General features: G+C 43.3%; 2 long non-coding RNA genes across 3 annotated transcripts in view; one reads left to right on the top strand and one right to left on the bottom strand.

Moving 5' to 3' along the window:
* Positions 1-297: 297 nt before the first annotated feature.
* On the bottom strand, positions 298-16,605 carry LOC116479079 (uncharacterized). The gene is made up of 2 exons (XR_009212587.1): positions 16,510-16,605; positions 298-2,445 (listed from the first exon to the last, which is right to left on the bottom strand). It is a non-coding gene; the product is annotated as an uncharacterized LOC116479079 (long non-coding RNA).
* A 250-nt stretch (positions 16,606-16,855) lies between these two features.
* Positions 16,856-20,362, top strand: part of LOC116479077 (uncharacterized) — a 69,925-nt gene continuing 66,418 nt past the window's right edge. For both annotated transcript variants that reach the window (XR_009212585.1, XR_009212584.1), the window contains exons 1-2: positions 16,856-17,241; positions 19,625-19,685. This is a non-coding gene — a long non-coding RNA (uncharacterized LOC116479077). The remainder of the gene's footprint in view (positions 17,242-19,624; positions 19,686-20,362) is intronic.

The following is a 20,362-nucleotide window of genomic DNA, read 5'->3' as shown; positions in this document are numbered from 1 at the left end:
TTCCTGTACCCCATGTCCCTGGCACCTCTTCTCTGATCTGTGACACCAGCAGGAGCACAATTAGTCAGGAAGAACAAAAGCTCTGAGGTGCATGGATTCAGCTCTGACCTCACCAGATGTTCTGGCCTGGTCGTTTTTATGTAGGTTTCTGGAGCACCCTGGAGGCTGCTGGCTACTCCTCTCTAGAGCACTCCCTGGTACACTGAGGTGGCCGCATTCCTCTATGTTCAGTTATCCTGTGCAGCTACAATCATCTGTCCTCAGGCACTTCACTTACAACAAAGCCAGAGATGCCCATTTTATGAGATCAAGGCTCCTTTATTTATGACATGACAGGAGAACAGAACAGACTGCTATGCTTTAACGTGAGAAGAAGGGCCTCTTGATTCCTGGCCAGCCCTGTGCATGTGAAACCTGGCAGCTCAGGCAGCAGCATCTCTGAATGTAGGGGACAGTCACTGGCAGCTTGCTCAAAAGGGCCCTCTCCTGGGAAGGGTGCCTCCAATTTGGCTAATTGCCTGGCCCTTTTTCCCCCCAAGTCCAGAGGCTCTGTACCTGGGTCACCCTTGATGACACCCAGTAGATTCTAACATAACACCCATCATTTCTGGAGCTCCTTCTTGGTGCCAGTACATGTCACTTTGTCCTTTCTCTACACTACCCTGTTTGTGTGTCCTTATCCCATGCACAACAGACCTGGATTACAAATCTTTACATCTTCCCAGTGGCCACATGCAGCCCCTTCCATCTTCCCAGCAATCCTCTCTTTCTCTAACCTTCTCTAGCTCATTACCCTGTTATATTTTTATCTGTAGATCTTACCATCCGCCGAAGGTCTATTACTTATTTATGTCTTTACCTGTTTATTATCTCTCTTGCTAAAGGCTAAGACCATGAGAGCAGGCCCCTTGTCTCTCTTGTTCACGTTCTATCCCCAGGGCAAAGACTAAGCGCACAAAATCAGTTCTGTTGAATCAAGAGTTTGTGGCAAATGCAGTGATATATTATTGTATGGATTCAAAACTTTCCCCTGGGTCTTGTTTTGCCGGGAAATTTATTCATCCTGGAAAGAAGGATTCAGGAAGCTTTGCAGATGGAGAGACTGAGATTAGTTGTATCTCTGAGATAAAATGTAGTGCCACAAAAGTGGACTATGCATTACAGACACTGTGGAGTTTTGTGGGTTCGTGCAATTGTTTTGCCTGCCCTATTCTAGATCTCATCATTGATACCCGCTTGCTCTTCCCACATCTCAAAATCACCTTCCATCATGGACATGGGGTTTCAGACTCCCTAGAGGTGGCTCTCTGTGCCATCCAATGGCCAATTGTTGTTATGCAGCTATGATGGTGCCCACAATGATGGTCACAGTCTCACTGACATGCCAGTGTGGGTCTTGTGGGCAGGATCTTGGAGCAATAATACTTCCTTTTTCGAAGTGTGGTGCAAGAAGCCATAATGGTTCATGCTGTTCTCTGTCCAGTTGCCAGGAGAAGCTGGGCCAATTCTAAGCACACGGGGTCTGCAATGATAATGATGTTGAAGATAATGATAATGATAGGTAAAATATATGGAGCACTTGCACTGTGGTAGCAACTTTGCTGAGTACCCTGCACATTATTGCATTTAGCAGTCACAACCATTGAACCAGGTAAATCTAATGATCATCCCTACTTTTCAGATAGGAAGGCTCAAAGAAGCAAAATAGCTAGAACTTGGGGTGATTCTGAAGGCTGCACCTTTAACTGCTGTGTTCTGCGGCTGTGGTTGTAGCTGAGGTATAGAAAATGATTAGAAAGTGCATGCTTAGGTGTGGAGAGGATGGTTGGGAGGTTCTTGCAGCGGTTCAGGTGGGAGTTGCTTAGAGCTGGGGCTGGCAGAAACAAGGCATGGTTTTCTTATGGTACCACTCTTGACTTGAGGAGCAGGGAAGATAAGTTCCAGTGAAAGGACAAAATGACTGCACAGAAAAGAATAAAAATGCCCTCAAGTGTGAGGCTGAGAATACCAAGGTGCTGCAGGCCAGGAGAGAGCTTGCCTAGCCCAGTGTCATGGTGGTGAGAGAATTCGAGTCTATGAGGGACCAGGCTGTTCTACAGAAACCAGAAAAAAATAAAAAGTGGGTAATGGTGGTGCTGCAGCAGGGGTGGGAGAGGCAGAGTGGCTGGGCTGAGCAGACCCAGTCCCAGCTGGGAAGTGACTCAGAGGAGCTACTGCCTCATGATGCAGTGAAAGATGTCAGTTGGAGACGCCTGTTGCAAGATTCAGAGAGGGTAGGATGATTTCCAGACAGTCAGTCAGAGGTGCTGTTTGGAAACCAGGTTTCCAAGCTGTTAGCCAGCTTGTCTTCAGGGGGTTTTTCAGAACAAGATTATTCTCATCACTTGTCCTGCATGTTCTCTCCATGTGGCATTTCCTTGAAATATTTTCTTGATTTTGGAGGGTCTGTGAACATGAAAGAGAATATTTAGTTTTTTGCTCATTTCTTTCTTTCTTTTTTTTTTTTTGAGACAGAGTCTCACTCTGTCGCCCAGGCTGGAGTGCAGTGGCATGATAGCTCAATGCAACCTCTGCCTCCCAGGTTCAAACGATTCTCCTGCCTCATCCTCCTGAGTAGCTGAGACTACAGGCATGCGCCACCACACCCAGCTAATTTTTGTATTTTTAGTAGAGACAGGGTTTTACCATGTTTGCCAGGCTGGTCTCAAACTCCTGACCTCAGGTGATCCACCTGCCTCTGGCATCCCAAAGTATTGGGATTACAGGCACGAGCCACCCACCACACTCGGCTGCTCATTTCTTATACAAACATATATGAACTTTCCCTAATTATCAGGGTAAATTGGTTTGCAGAAAGCACAGACAAAAAAGTGATTCTAAAACGTGTATTAAGCACACACTGTCCTGGTATGCACACAACATATAACCATGATCCAACAAATCCCACTAGTCACGTTTTCCCAAACCTTCATAAGCCACAGCCAGTGTTCACTGAGTTGTGGTTCTGCTTTCTAGGAAGAAAACATTTCCCAGTGCCCTTGCAATTAGGTGGGGTTCAATGACTAGCTCTAGCCAATGAAGAAGAGAATGAAGTGTGTCACTTCTGGGCTGAGTTATTAACAGCTGTTTCTCCTTGTCCAGACTCTTCCTGGCCTGTGACCTTGGAGGTCATCCATTCAGCCTAGGTCCCTTAATCACAGTGTGGAGCAGCATCCAGGCTCCCAAACCCATCCCTGACTCTCCTTGAAGATGTGGATCTACAACTAATGAAAATCTTTGTTGTGATAAGCCACTGACATTTTAGACATGTTGCTACTAATGCATAAGCTATTCATTTTCATGATCTTTCCTTTGCCTGGAATGTCTCCCTCTTTCTTTTCTAAGCATGGCAAACTGCTACATTTTTGAAAATTCCCAGCTGTCATATTAACATCTTGTGGGGGATTTTTACCACTCTTTAGCACAATTACTTGCTCTCTTTACCCCCTGCAGCATCTTGCAGACACCTTCTTACTTTGCATTGCACTTGTCTTCCTCTTGTGAGTCTGTGAGCCCTTTGGAGACCAGGACCATGTGTTATTTATCCTTCTATCCCTAGCACCAGCACAGTTCTGGCTCTGGGAGGGAAGTCACACACCAATACTTGTCTGATTGAATTTGGACAGGCACCGTTGTGTCTGTGATGAGATTCACTGAGACTTTTCCCCAAGGTCACACTCAGTTTCATTCATTTAGATCCTTGCCTCTAGAGTCTTCATGGTCTGTGAGGCCTCATTTGTGTTGCCTTAACATTGGGTCTTCTGCATTTGTCCTTAGATATTTAGAAAACTGCTCCTGAGGGTGGGTGGCTCCTTTTTTCTCTTTGGTTAGCTTCTTAATTTTGTTAGATTGTTGAGTCCTAGAACATGCAGCAGTCTGGATTTGACTAAACCGCACTGGAATATTAAACCACAGGCTTTGAGCACGGATATGGTCCCTTCCACCTCTTGCTATTCATGTTGCCTCAACCAAGTCACATCCTCTCCCAGACTCCTCCATCCCTAATCTAGAAGAATGATAATAAGCTCCTTCAGGGCTGTTATGGTGGTTAAATAATATAGTCACTTAAATAAGTTAGCCACTTTTCATTTTTCCTTACTAACTGACAAACTGCCAAGTAAGCACAAGAGAGAAAAAGCATGTGAAATTCCCTGGGCACCTTCCCTCCACCCTCCACCCCTGCCCAGGCCTGGCTGATGGATAACGGGCAGTCACCTCTGCCAAGCCCACCATGGGCATTACCACTCACATTGTTGGGGGAAGCCCTACAATTCCACTGTAGGGCGCTGATGGGGAGGCTGCTGGCTGATGCACACATGGCTGCCTGCCCTAGACACATACATTCTTATGTCAGCTATGATCTCTGGAGGATGCAGGGGCTGGATTTGTTTGAAGCCACCACTTTCCAGATCCAGGCCCTTAACTGAGGTCTAAGGATGGATCCTCTATGGGGTGTCTGTGACACCAAAATTACATGCACATAGTAGTGGAGGCTTTTATATTTATTTTTTTTCCTGAGGAAAGGATCTAAAGCATTCGTCAATTTCTCAAGGAGTTCTATGACCCAGAAAACGTGAAGGGATGGTAAATCCTATGTGGCAATCGGTGACACAGAGGAAAGCAGCTTGGTCCCTGGCATGCTGTAGGCTCCAACACACATGAGGTGTGAGAGGAGAGGGGAAAAGGGGGTGACATGTGTGAGAACATCCCCAGGGCCCGGTGTTTCCTCTTTTTCCAAATGTGTTAGAATGGGGCAGTCAAAGGAAATCCGGGGGCAGGACTAATTGAACAAAGTCAGCCTAGGGCCATCTATGTTGCACCTCCTGGGTCAGGCCCTTTGCCCTATAATCCCAATGAAGTCCCATGACTGATCTCTAAGGGTGGTGCCAATTAGCCACATTTTACAGGTGGGTGGAACAAGCCCAGGGATGCCAGACTACTTTTCCAAGGAAAACCAGCTTGTAGGTGATTGATCAAGGATTTTTTTTTTTTTTTTTTTTTTTTTTTTTGGGGGGGCTTTCTACTGTCGCCTGTTGGGGCGTGGGGTGGAGATCACTCTCCCCCCAACCCCCCCCCCCCGCCCTTTCTTTTTCCATTTTTTTTTTTTTTTTTTTTTTTTTTTTTTTTTTTTTTTTTTTTTTTTGAGACGGAGTCTCGCTCTGTCGCCTAGGCTGGAGTGCAGTGGCGCAATCTCAGCTCACTGCAAGCTCCGCCTCCCTGGTTCATGCCATTCTCCTGCCTCAGCCTCCCAAGTAGCTGGGACTACAGGCGCCCACTACCACGTCCGGCTAATTTTTTTGTATTTTTAGTAGAGACGGGGTTTCACCGTGGTCTCGATCTCCTGATCTCGTGATCTGCCTGCCTCGGCCTCCCAAAGTGCTGGGATTACAAGTATGAGCCACCGTGCCTGGCCTGATCAAGGATTTTAAACTCAAATATGTGTGACCCGCATGCCAGAACTTCTGAAAAGGGAAGTGAGAATATAGAAGAATAGTCATCACCAGTAGAGGCCACTCAGGAATACTTGTTGAAGAAAAGAAAGGAAAAAAATATATAGAAGAAAGCAAGGAAAAAAGGAGAAAATCTTAAATCTTAACAAATACAAGACTTATGAAAGACCCAGGGGCTAACATCACCATCTTGGGTAATATAGAAAAATTTTTTTCCTAAAAGATTATAGACACATTTTCATCTTTTTTCCTTCTTTTCTAGGAAAACTTTCCTTCCTTCCTTCCTTCCTTCCTTCCTTCCTTCCTTCCTTCCTTCCTTCCTCCCTTCCTTCCCTTTTTCCTTCATTCTTTTCTTCTTCCTTCTTTCCTTCCATTTTTTCTTCCTTTCTTCTTTCAATCTTTTCTCCTTTCTTTTCTTAAACAGATGTCTCCTGAGCCCTTCTTTTGTGAAATTCTGAGTAGAGGGCATTGAGGATAATACAGATGTGTAAACATTCCTAATGCCTCCCTGCTATCAAGAAAATCTTAACCTTTTGGCTCGCTTATATCTAAAGCCAATGGAGGAAAAAAAAACTTTCTGACAAATGAAAAATCTAAATGAAAATTTAGAATAATTGTAGAATTTTTGGATGCGGGCATACTTTAGAGAAGAAAACTTGTAATAAAAATACTATATATGGCAAAACATATGATGTATTAATTAAGTCTCTTGCAAGCAAAAGAATGAAAGTGAAATTAGCTTAAGTGAAAAGAAAATTTAGAGGCATTCATAGGTAGCTGAAAATCCAAATTGCATGTAGCACAAAAGGTCACTTTCTTGAATATGTCAAGGACTCCCACTCTTGAGACAGATAATAGCTAAGTGGAATAAGATATGAAGAACACATTGCTGATTAACTGTAAATTGCTGTAACTTTTAAGGAAAATAATATCAGTGTACAGAGTGCAGCTGAAAGTATCTATATATGTTGACCTTTTGGAAGGTGATATTACAAACATGAGTACAACGTTTATCACAGTAATGTTTGCAGTATTCAAAAGAGAAAGCACAGAGATAAAACAACCTAAATATCTACCAGAGGGGAATGGTTGATTAAGCCACAGAACATTCTTACTATCAAATTTTATGCTACAGTTAAAAGGGAAAAATGAGGTGCATGTTTGTGGGTCAGAGGGATTTAGCGGTCATTGAGTACAAAAATCAAAGGGCTCAGTCATGTGAATAGCATCATCACGCTTCTGTAAAACAGTTAAAAATGAAAAAGGCTTTTATATGCATATCTATCTATTATTTATCTATTTATCTATCTATCATCTATCTTCATATGATTAGAGAGAAAGGCAAGGATAGACACTGCAAATGCTGTTTAACTCAAGTGGGATTAGGATATGGGGAGAAGATTCAATAATATTTTTATAACTCTGAATTTTAGAATATGGTAGAACTACTATGCATCATTGTTATTTTTAAATAATAAAACAATTTTTAAAAGGAAAAGAATAGACCATCAAATAGGGAGGTAAAATTCAGCATACTCCTCTTCATTAGGAAACAGCAGGTGGCCAGGAAAGCCCAATCCTATACAGAGTTGGTATTTGACAGAACTCAGTTTGGGTTTTTAATTTTCATTTTTGGGGTGGCTGCATTAACTCAGGACCCATCTTACAGACAGGAAAGTGGGCTGACAAGAGTGAGGAGATGTGCAAAAAGATGGAAAACTCACAGCCTCTTAAAATTAAGGAGAAATGAGAAAATAGATGATATGCTACTTGTAGTATAATTGAAAACCTCCTAATTTTAATTGTGACTGCTGAAAAAAGGACAATTTTTATCTATGTTGTAAATCAGCATAATTTCTCAATATTGTTCACTGCAGCCCATTCTGCTTAGGGCAATTTATTTCTATTGCCCTATAGGTAAGCAAGCTCAGCTTACTTTCAGCAACTGCAACAAGTTGAGTCCTGATGTACATAATTAAATTAAAAAAAAAAAACGTGAGACACTTGCTGAAGTGAGAAGACTTGGGGGATTTTTTTCCAAGGTGTAAATTAGCTGGAGAACACGAGTCTTGGATGGTTGTATCGGTGCCAAAGAATGAGTTAGTTTTCTCAGATACTGCCGAGCCGCATAATAAAGGTTGTTTCACAGGCTTCCGGTTCATATGAGCTGTTTGATTTCAAACCCCGCCTGTCTTATAAGCAACTGGGTCATTAACCTTAAAAATATCAACTTGTTCATATTCATGTGAAGTGAGTTACAAGCTAAGGGACCCTGAAGACGCGGCAGGCATTGTGGGTGTGCACATAATACTCGGTCCTCACACTTCTTCAGACCCAAAAGTAGGGAGATGCAGAGAGAGCAGGAGGTGGCACACAGTAGTCTCTCGGTCAGATTTGAGTGTGTCCCGCGGGAGGAGAGAGGGAAGGCAGGTGTGGGAGGAGCAGGATGCCACAGTGGAAAATCCAGGGCATGGGCTGAGGCCAAAGCTGACCATGAACACAGATTGGGGAGGGTCCCAGAAATAAGGATTCAACCAGAGTGGCATGGTCGTGTCAGAAGGACTTTGTGTGGGGAGAAGGATGGGAATGTGTCTCCAGCTCCCCCTCTACCCTGACCCCTGGTTCTGCAGGCCAGCCCCTCCATACTTTTCATGAAGAGTCCACAGCTCCACAGAAATGATAAATGCTTGAGGAGATGGATATTTTAAATACCCCGACCTGATCATGACATTTTCTATGCATGTAACAAAATATCACACATGCCCATACATATGGGCAATTATTATGCAACAATGAAAAATAATAATTCACAGCTCTCCTGGCCTGGGAAAAACAAACTAGGTCTGGGAGTCCCACAATCTTTTACTGAAATTTTATATAAAGTCAATGGCCAATTATTGACTGTATTAGCCATAACCGAGTTCCACAGACAGTGGCTGAAGCAGCAGAAATTCATTCTCTCGTACCGCTGGAGGCTGAAGGACTGAGATCAGGGTGTCAGCAGGGTTGGTTCCTCCTGAGGCCTCTCTCATTGGCTTGCAGATGGCCACCTTCTCCCTGTGTCCTCACATGGTCTTCCTTCTGTGTATGTCTGTGTCCTCATCTCCTCTTCCTCTAAGGACACCAGTGGTGTTAGATTAGGGCCCACCTATATGACCTAGTTTTACTTTCCCATTAATTACCTTTTTAAAAGCCTTCTTTCCAAATATGGTCACATTCTGAGACATTGGGGATGAGTATTTTGACACACGAATTTTGAGGGTTGGACACACTTCAGCCTATTTATTTCTTCTGGTATATTTTCCACTCAAATACCATCAACTGTCCAGATAGAAATGTGAGTGTGTGTATGTATATGCGTATGTGTGTGTATGTATGTGTGATACTTGTGTATGTTTGTGTGACTGTAAAAAATACATACTGTGTATGTATGTGTGACTGTAAAGTGACTAGTTTTCTCCCTGATAATACTTTTATCTCCCTACTTTTCAACTACACATGACAGCCCCCTGGGCTATGTGCCTTCCAAAAGCATGACAATTCTATCTCTGGAAGAGCGAGTGCTCGCCGAGTCCCTCCACATAAAATGGCTTTGAAACCCATTTCCATTGCTTCCCTCTGAGTTGGGCAGAAGCACTGACTCCTCAAACAGGACCTGAAGTCAGAGTTTGTCTCTAGATATGATTCTGTCAGGCCCCTCAGCCCCTACATGCGGAGGTGCAATTCATGAAGTGCTCACTCCATAGCAGATCCTTTACCAGATCCTCAATGGAGCTCAGCACCCTGGCCTTGTATGACTGCCTTTGTCTCTAAGGCACTATAAGTGCACAGGCAAATTTGCATGTTGATTATTATATAGCACTACATGCCAGGCATTCTAAATGTTCTGCAGAAGTGAATTCATTTAATCCTCACAATAACTCTATAAGACAAGGACCCTTGATAGGCCCACTCTACAGATAAGTAAACCAAGGCCCAAGGAAGCAGAATGACCTATCTGAGGTCAAACACCCAGCCAGTGATAGGTCCTGCATCTGAAACCAGGTAGCTCAGAGCGTATTTATTCTTCACACAGCCTTGTGAAAAGGGGGCTGCTGTCACCATCTTGCAAATGAGGAAAGAGATTTATAGCTGTTTGGACCCAGGAGTGTCTAACTCCAAAGCCGTTTTTCTTTCTATTGTGCCAGCCTGTTTGCCTGGACACTGCCTATTTCCCAGTGTGTCGGCTAATCCTCCCTCCACACATCCCTTGTAAACACCCAAAGTCAAGCATGCCTGCTTCTTTACATCAATATTAAAGAGCACAGAGAGCTGTCAGGCCTATTTGGTGAAACAGAAAAGGCACAGGCTTGTTTCAAACCTCAGCTCTTTTACTTTCCAGCTTTCTGGTCCTGGCCAAGTTGCTTTCCTAAATTTTAGTTCCCTCATCATAAAAGTGGAGATAAAAACAACTAGGTAATAGTGAGTCTTCAATGTTCAACAAATGTTAGTTAATTTCTCACCATGTTACTGTTGAGCAGGGTAGGAAATTTATTGCCAAGTGACCTCTGCTTCTCCCATCAAGAGACGACATTTACTTCCCTGTCCCAGAAATCTGGACTGGCCTGATGGCTTGTTTTAGGAATAAGAAAGTGATAGAGGTGACAATGTGTTAGTTCCAAACCTCAAAAGGCATTACATGTTTCCACCTTTTCTCTTGAACTCTTACCATGACCATGAGAACAAGCCTGAATTAACCTGCTGGAAAATAAACCACCCAGAGCAGAAGAGTCATTCCAGCTGAGATCACTGTAGATGAGCCAGCCCCAGACAACTGGCCATATGACCACAGATGCATGAACTGGGTTCAGCTAACCACCCAGCCATCTTCTTGTTGCGTGAGAAAATCTATATGGGTGTTATTTAGGTCATTAATTTTGCTCTGCTTTGTTATGCAGCAATAGCTAACTAATACAATCATATATTATCAGTACTATTTAGCAAAAGCTCAAAAACATGATCAGCTTTATCCAGAGTAGTGTCCTTTCCCTTGTCTTCATGTGTGCTCTCATCTGCATGCTCCTGTTCTCCTTGTACATACATGAAAGGAACTCCACACTGGCTATTGCTGATGCTTCTAATGAGTGAGAGCAGGAAACATTTGTTCCCACGGGTTCGAATAAACTCTCTTTGCATATGCTTCTCATTGTCCTTGTGTCAATATTGGCTTATGGAGCTAGAATCTTTTTTATGAGAGCTTTAGAGTGTGATTTTAACAGAGACTAACACTTCTTTTGGCAAAGAGAACACAATTCAAATGCCATTAAAGTGTTAGAGAAAGGGTCAGCTTCCTCCCAACCTGGCCAGTTCAGCAGGGCCAGGGGCCCACAATCATGATTCTGAGCTTATCTTTCTGTTCTGTGGCTACAGCAAAAGCACTCTGGTTACTGACCTGTCTGGATGGCCAAGGCATACCCCAAGTTCCTGTAACAACCATTGGCCTCAGATTAGTCTACAGAGCTGTGGCATTTACCAGGCTTGACTGTAATTATTGTGTGTGTGTGTGTGTGTGTGTGTGTGTTCCTGACATTATGTTACACAGCGGTGAGATTAAAAATGGTTGTACTTTATGGAGTCCCAAGTATTTATGACAGGTGCTTCCTACCTCAGTTGAAAGACAGCTCAGGAATTCCCACTAAAGTTATTTGGCTCCAGAGCACCTAACAGTCACAGCTATAGTAGGTCACAGCTATAGTAGGTCACAGCTACAACAGCTATAGTAAGTCACAGCTATAGTAAGTCACAGCTATAGTCACAGCTATAGTAAGGTACACGAGTCTTTGTGGCTTTTGATTCTAGCACAGTATCAATATGGTTCCCTAGTAAATGTCTTTTGCAAGAGCCTAAAACCACTGTTCATGAAGGAACCCTTCATTTTCTTCCCCTTGACCTTAAAAAATTTCATTTCTTTCAGAGTCCACTATAATTGTTAGGATTCTAGGCTGGATTGAGGTTTCAGCTCCAGCCCTTTCTACCTGGGTGATTCTATATAAACTCAACATTGATGAGTCCCAGGATACAGGTATAAAAAACACCTAATGCTCTCTCCTGCCTTATAGTGTTGTGGTGAGGAAGTACACATAGGTACTCAAACAAGTGAATACATTATCAGGTGCCTAGAATACTGCTTGACATATGGTGGTGGGAGTGATTAGATAAATGTCACTTGTTCTTCATTTATACATTTGTTTATGTGACACTATCAGAGCAGTAATTACTTGTCATCTCCCATGACAAAGATAGAGGGATGGAAAAGACCTGGCCCCTACTGAAAAGTTTCCTCATTGGGAAGGGGAAGGTGCTGGTATGAGCATGTTGTTGTCCACAAGGGCAATTGTTCCTGCCATGAAAACAGAGGTCTGAGAAAGCCCAGGGACAGCAGTGTCTAATTCCTCTTGGGTTCAGGGAATTGGGAGAGGGGTCTCAAGAGAAGGCGATATTTGAGTTGAGTTTAGAAGGATGAAGGGTAATTTCACAGCTGAAAAGGGCAAGTCTTCCAGGAAGAAGGAAGGGCCTGCAGGAAGAAGCCAGGCCATTGTAGGCCGACATGGAGAGAAGCTGGGCAGGAAGGCAGGCAGGCTGTCAGGAGACAGGTGTCGGGACAGGGCTGAAAAAGAGACTGGGGACAGAAGGAGGTCCCCAAGCTCTTCAGGAGGGCCTTGTTTCCTTCAGCTGCCTGTGTAAGGGGGAGGGAAATAATGTTATTTTGGATGTTGGGAGCAGGATTCCACTCAGGGAGAGAATTGTGCTTGTTTAAAAACAAGCCTTAATGGGCCTTTATGGATATGATTGGAGGCCCCTTGGGGATTGTCTGAGTGGGTTGGGGGTTTATCAAGGAAAGCTAAATGTTCATGCTTAGAGGAATTAAGGGGGAAGCATGGGTGAGAGAGAAGGAGATTGATGCAGGGCAGAGGAGAAGCAGGTGAGAGAGTGGGGGAAGGGAGCAGCAGGAAGTATTGTCCTGCTCAGAGGGATTGGCGCAGTTGGGGGTGCAGGGGAAAGGGCGTTCCAAGGCTGCTGAGAAGAGGACGAGGTATGTGTGGTTCAGTTTTAGGTTGTTTGCTGAGAAACACTGTTGAGCCTCTTCAGGAAAAGCAGCTGCAAATCCAAAATGCCTGCATGAATGGTGTTTTCCAGAAATCAAGGGACAAGGCCTGGGTTCCAGGTGAGAGATTAAGACAATCACCAAAGGAGGGACGCATCAATATAAGCACAGAGCAGAAACTGGGTGACATAAACAAGGAAGTCCCTGGGAAATCACAAAGACATGGGCAAATATGAAACTTCAGAACAGAAAAGCATATACTTTTGAACCAATTTTATTTAAATATTAAAGAACAGAGAGATGCCAGCTGTCACCCTTGGCTACATGTGTATGTCATATGTCACCCATACCCATGATATTTGCATGTATAATGTCTTTTTAGAATCCTACGTGCAGATACTACATCTTCAGGAGAAACAAGGATGGCTGATTAGGAGGATATTTTGAATTGGGCGCTTTCAGTGTATCATAAATTTTCAGGGCCACCTTTCTTACTTGGTGGTATTAGGATATCCCAACCTTTTGAGTTTTTTTCCAGCCTCTTTTTCACTAAGACTAAAAACTAGATGGGGACAGATCATAGGAACGTCAGAACAGTGAAAGGGGTGGCAGGAAAGTTCTAGAACACTCAGTGCCTCAGACACAGCTGAGCATTTAAAATTCAGGCATCACTGAAGAGAAGAGCACCCAGAATATTATAAGCAAAATACAGGAATAGAAACGCATCCAGAATATTATAAGCAAAAGGGAGGTGCTTTTGGAAGGACATAGCAGTTACCTGAAGGAACCTGAGGTGAGGAGTAATAGCCAGGTCTGGGAGGGAATGAACATGGAAATGAAAATTTAAGAAGCAAGGTCATTGCTTGTCTTCTACGGGCCACATGGTATCTTGATTCTGTTTCTTCCAGCTAGATTTTTTGCTTTCCTTTATAAACAACTTCCTCCACCCCAGCGTGCCAGGAGTGCCTCAGTCCTGCTCTAGCGAGGCTCTCAGTTCCAGTGGGCTCCAGAAGCCTGCAAGAGCCCCTCCACCTCAGTCCAGGTTCCTGGAGCCTGAATCTCACTGGTGTCACTGTGGGAGGCTCCTTTTTCTCCAATCATTTGTCTCGGAGTGGAGGCAGATCACAAGGTGTCCACATGGCTGCAGGGCCTCTGCTGCTGCACTATGGGCAGTTCCCAAAGAGGGAGATGCAGGATGGAAGTGAACTCATGTGTGCAAAATGTAATGGTTTCAAAGCAAGAAGATGAATAGTAAAACATCCACCTGCCTGTTGGCCAGCACTACTGCAGTGTACTGTGTCTCCACAGCAAGAGAGGACACTTTTAGAGTGCTGCATCTGTATAGCCATACGCCAGACACTTTTATCTTCTCTGGCTTTCTTCCGTCAGCTACTTTGAGTGGAAGACACAGCAGTCCTCATTTTATGATTAGCAACTCGTCTGGGACCTTATGACGACATTCCACCCGAAGGTGCCCACTTTCTTCATGAACTGGAGAAATCTGATGGGCCTACTTTGGAGCCACTCAGCACCCCAGGTCCTCCTAACCCCTGGCTCTGCAGGTCTCTTGAACGTGCTAGATGAATTGGGTGGCCTTGCCAAAGTGGCTGGTCCCGTATCTGGTTATTGCTTCTGCTGTTGCAGCAGCACTTAAAAGGGCCAAAGGGTCACAGACAGACAATAATCCTGTGAAGGGACTGATGGTGAAGAAAGGGCTTTCAGGAAAATAAAAGATCAATGAGAGGAGGTGGCTTAGACTACATATGCATGCAAGTGAATCCTGTGAACAGAGACCCTGCACAAGAGACCCCTTTCATACATATGTGCACGTGCACACCCCTACCCCCACATACCTACACAACATGTGTGAGTATTTGTGTATATACATATATATTAGGAGCCCTGTCTATCTACAGTGTGTCAGACCAAGGATTTAATCTCCACTTTGCCTTTTGCCACCTGTGTGATCCTGAACAAACCATTCTCTCTCTGACAGTAACTTTCTGCATCAGTTAAAATGAAAGTAATTATAGATTTTTAAAGACGTGAGAATAAATGAATATATGTAAAATACAGTGCCTGACATATATTTTGCTATAGAGAAATTCAAACTAAATATAAACTACATTTAAACTACGCTTACATAGAGTCACATACACATATTCATTCATACGAATGCACGCGTGCATATATGCATTCCTATACACATATAAATTCTTGCATATATGCAAGCACATACCAATACCAGCCGTATTTACCAATATCAATACCAGTCGTAAATAGCAATACACACAATAATTTTATACACATCTGTGGATGGTATTAACATTTATGCTCATTCATATATTATACATATAAACTTCAATATACGCATTCATGAACATATATCAACTTGATCTCAGATACACCACACTATTAGACACACACATATATCCACAGATGCATACATACACATATTATATATACATGTATGTATGCATGCATGTATATAAACACACATTTTACATAGTAAGAATTCATCTCTAATATTGAAAAAAGTCAAAATAATTGGCTACATAGCTCTGAAAATAACTCTCAGGTAGGTCAACCCTATTGCCTCATGTATGGAAAACGGCTCCTGTTACTTCTTTTAGGGAAAAATATGCATTATTTATTTATCTTCATAGGCCTATTGGTGGCAGAGGAGGTCCTTGTTTCATGTCAGGCACACAGGAGAGATACCACTTTCCTGTCTGGGGAGAGGAGCCAGGTCCATGAAGAACTGGCCTGTGTTTGGGATGCCAAAGGGCAACTGTGAGATGGGCTGTTCTTATACAGAAGCTCTGTCTTCAGCGCTGGCTCACAAAGGCCAGGCTTGGGCCAAGCAAGGTGTTTTGCTTCTCTCATTGATACAGCCTCAGGTGAGCTGCTGAAGAGCTGCAGTTTTTATTCCTGAGCCTGTGTGGGTTGTGGGAGGATGGAGAGTGTTGTGTGCAAGGCCCCAGAGTTCTATCAATCCATCTGCAGAGCCCCCAGAGTCCTTGAAAAATTGAAATTGTGTTCGGTGGCTCTGAGGCAGGAACACAAGCCTGTCATCAGCACTGTCTACTGCTGCCTGGGTGTCTGGGGCCTCCACGCTCAGGCCCCCATGCCATGGCCACAGGTCTGTGTGGGGTCTATTGGTTTGTGAGCTCACTTTGGAGACTCAAACATAAAGGATTAAAGCTGCAGGCAGAGCTGGCGGGAGGCTGGCCTTTTGTAAGGAATGGCTAGTTGTGCTCCATGAGGAAGGACACCCTGCCACCTTATTTATATGGTCACACTTCCATTTATAAATTACAAAAGGGATGAAGAAGGAAGACTTTGATCCATCAAATTTATGGATTCAATAACTGTCGTCATTTCAGACAGCAGGGTCTCTGGGGAATATTTTCCCATGTATGCTTAGGTAGCAGAGAGGGAGAGACAAATGCTAAATATTCTGCTGTATTTATGAAATGTCAAATGTGCTTTCCGGGGTAATTGCATGAATATTGAAAAGGCTCGCTGAAATTTATATCCTTGCAACTGAGTGTTTGGGGATGCTTCTTGCCAGCAGCCCCTTTGCAGACAGGACAACAGCCTGGCGCGAAATGCCCAAATGAAATGGGATCCAGCCTGGCCTTTCCTGGCCAGCCATTGCCAATGCAGCTGGACAACTTGGCCTGACTTCATGTACGCTTCCCATGCAAGGAGTCCATGTCAGGCCCAGTGGACACATTCAGCATAACTAGGGGACTTGGTTAATGTTAAATATCCCATGATAATTCTAAAAAAAGGTTTTACTGTAATTTTCCCCAGATCTGGTGGAATAGCATATAGCATATCAGAATCTAGGTCTATTCTATTGGAAGAGAAAGCATTCCTCTGTTTTTCCAAAATCCTAGCATGTTCTTTGACCAAGCAGGACATTCTTACCTCTGGCAGACAAACAGTCTCAGCATTAACTGAAGAAAAACAAGTGGCGTTTCCCAGCCATAGACCTTGAGTAGCGTTAAAACATGGTGGGGTGGGGGCGGTGCATGATAGTTGGTATTTCCCCCTTTTTAAAAATTTCAGTTAAGTCAATTTAATAGTCTCATGAGTCATTCTCACGTTCTCCTTCTCTTTAACCACCCGTAACCACTCCATCATAGATCTGGCTACTTTAAGCTCAGAAATGTCTCTTACAACCATAACTTGCTTTGCTCCCAGGGTGGCTTTTCTTTATGATGTCATAACTTTACAGACACATCACCCACTGTCTCCCCATGCATATTGTGCTCTGTCTCCTCAGTGCTAGTCATGCCGCCTCCATCCCTGGTGCCCTCTGTGTATCTCTGTGCCTTTGTGCACACTGCTTCCTCTGCCTGGAAGCCCTTCTTCCTTTCTCCACACAACACATCCCTCCTTACTCATTAAAGTCCCGTACAAATGCTAAAGGCACCTGATTTTGTCAGCAAACTTGGCCACCAAATACCAAATCTTCTCCTTCTATGCCCACCAGTCATGGACAAAACTCAAGAGTTGCATGAGAACTTCAGTTATCAGGCAATGTTACCAGGGTTTGGGGCAGAAGGAATAGATAAAAGGGACAATTCTAAGGAAGATGATCAAAAGACTGACACCAATGTGGAGAGGATGATTCCAGCACTACTTGTACTGCACTAGGTGAGCCAGGAGCTGGTAGGAAGGGTGGTGTGGAAGAAGGTTGGGGTGAAACTGGAGAAATTTTGGAAAACTACATTAGAGGTTATGGGTTTTCTGAGGCCACCAGAGGTGAATGGGAGAAAAAAGAGTGATATCAGCTAAGCCATGTACTTTTCTAATTTTCAGGATCAGACAACTTGAAATCTGCCTTTGCTTTTATTGGGCAATCTGTTCTAGGGATCACAGCCCCTACCTGTAACTGTCACCTCTTTTGAGGTACAATTATAGGACTCCTCCATCATTACATTCTTTCCTCTCATCCCATTGCAATGTTTCCATGCTGAGAGGGCTCCAGATAGATGTAGGGAAGCTCTGCTAGTCTCTGTGCTGAAGCTCAGTGCCTGGCATACTTCTGCCTTTGATGAGGCTCTGGCACAGCCCTGCATAATTCTTCATTTGCCTGCGCATTAAAGAATGCTCCTGGTGGTCATCAGAGTGCCTCATGTCAGAGGCTTTGTCTACACTTCTCTGTGCCTAGGTTTCAAGCACAGTTTTGGATTTTTTTTTATCCTCCCCTCATGTACTGATGCTCAGTTTGGGTGAGTTCCTCTTCTTAGCCTTACTCAACTGAAAAAAAAAAAAAGAACCTGATTTCTTTTGGCCATATGCTGCATTCCAAAAATGCCTAAGGCCTTCAGTTTAGCAAATTAGATCCCAGATGAGGTTCTGAGCACAGACAACTTGTCAAGTGGTGGGGTAAAGTTTACATTTCAGGCTCACCTCTACCACCCATCTGGATGATGCCCCAGTGACCCATCATGGCATGTGGGTATTAAAATAATAGTAGAAATCTCAACCAGGAGGGAATTGTACAACTGGAAGGGGAAGGGCATGTACATATGTGTGAGAGTGTATGTGTGTGTGTATTTACTCATACATTTATACATATATATGTATATTCTTGCATTATTTTAATACATCTCATGATGGGTGTGTGATTTTATACATACATATATACACATATATCATGGGATGAATATATAGATGAATATATGTGTATTATATATGTACATATATGTAAATATACATATATACACAAAGTATATGTATACCCATATATAAACCATATATTAGTAAATATGTATATACACACATATATAAATAGATACACACACACACACACACACAGACACACAAGCTTGGCTAAAATGTACCACTCTGAGCTAAACTTGAGCCATGACTCACTCTGCTCCCATGATAACAGTGAGTACTGTGAAGTTCAAACAAACAGAGAGAACCAAAACAAATAAAACTGGTCTGTATCATCTCTGCATAACCAAAGACTCTCCAGGGCCCTTACCACCAACATGTGGGGTTGAGGATGGAGGGCTCCTGGTGCCAGTGACAGCTCTTGAACCTCTGCAAGAGTACAGAACACGTGTCAGAATGGACAAGTCCCATTGTAATCTTTCCCATAACGTCAGGACCCCTCCAAACGGGGCTGTAACTTTTCTCATATTTGCATTCTTAATGCTAACTATAGAACCTGGCATGCAGGCAGTCAATCTTGTTGTTGTTGTTGTTGTTTTTCACTGGTAGAATGTCCTTGGCTAATCGTCATCAATTTTCATAAAATTTGATCTGCTAAATTGCATATGCACAGATTGTATTGTGTTTTATGAAGAAAATTACATCATTTCTTCTTCCTGAATTTTGAGGAAAGACAGTGAAATGTTTACCAGTCTAAATTAGCAATTGAAAAGTTGATACATTACTGATACTTTTAATGGACTTTTAACTTGGGAGTCCAGCAATTAATTTTAAATGTCTTCTCTGTTTATTAGATTTTGTTACACAATACAGATTCATTTTGAGTATATATATATATATTTATATGTATACTCATATATAAATATATAAAATTAGATTTAGATATAAAATCACAGCTCACCATGCTTATTGGTCACTGAGTATGATATCATCCAATATATTGGATGATCGTGGGACGGACTTGTTCTTCTGCCATTCTAAGAAATACCTTTCCCAGCCGGGCGCAGGGGCTCACACCTGTAATCCCAACACTTTAGGAGGCTGAGGTGGGCAGATGACTTGAAGTCAGGAGTTCGAGACCAGCCTAGCCAATATGGTGAAACCCTGTCCCTACCAAAAATACAAAAATTAGCTCAGCGTGGTGGTGCATCATGCTTGTAGTCCCAGCTACTTGAGAGGCTGGGGCAGGAGAATCACTTGAATCCGGGAGGCGGAGGTTGCAGTGAGCTGAGATTGTACCATGCACTCCAGCTGAGGCATCGCAGTGAGACTCCATCTCAAAAAAAAGAAAAAGAAAGAAATACCTCTCCCACCCTCCCACCTATCTTGAAGTGAAAACATACTTAATCCACAGGGAAGTCACACCAGTCTTCACTGAAAATATGGGAAGAGAACTGTGTTCAAGGCCATATAGGGTGAGTATTCTGTCTGTGGGTGTGAGTAGAAGGCTCATGGCTCCCTGGTCTCTCTTTCTCTTGAACTTCCTAAGGTGCAAAACACTTCACCACCATCCTCCTGGGACTCTGCCCCGTACTTCTATGAATCTTTTCATTTTCTTCTCTCTTTCTGTATTCCTCTTCCTTTAAGCCCTCCCTGTGTGGTGATCCTGCCTCCTAGTGCCCGGGGAAGCCATATACCTCCCACTTCATGACAAGAGTTCAGTCCAGTTCTCAGGTCCTCTTATAAGGTTCATAGCCCCAGAGTTTATTCTCCACTCGGTTTCTGCTGGTGGCCAGGAGAGAATGGGCTCTGGTCTTAGTTCTGTTGGCTTTGAATGATCTCCAGACAGGTAAATTGGTGGTGGTGATAGGGAGTGGGAGAACTTCCAAAGTGGGCTGTGCATGAAAATATTCATTTTTTGAGAATTAATTGCATTTTATATACCATCTACTCTAGTCTTCGTTTATAATTCTTTTCAACCCTGGCCTTATGAGGCTAAGGGCACAGTTCTCCCCTCCTTATTGTAGGTTTCATTTGAAAAACATTCCCACGTTTAACTGACATGCTTAAACAACTTCTGTGAAATTGCTGATGGGGAAAAGGGAATAACCCTGATTTCCAAACTCAAACCCTCCCCACTACTCTTTTTCTA

This window comes from Hylobates moloch, unplaced genomic scaffold (assembly GCF_009828535.3).
Source record: "Hylobates moloch isolate HMO894 unplaced genomic scaffold, HMol_V3 SCAFFOLD_3, whole genome shotgun sequence".
In the NCBI taxonomy this organism is placed as follows: Eukaryota; Metazoa; Chordata; class Mammalia; order Primates; family Hylobatidae; genus Hylobates; species Hylobates moloch.
This window is presented reverse-complemented; position numbering and strand designations above follow the sequence as displayed.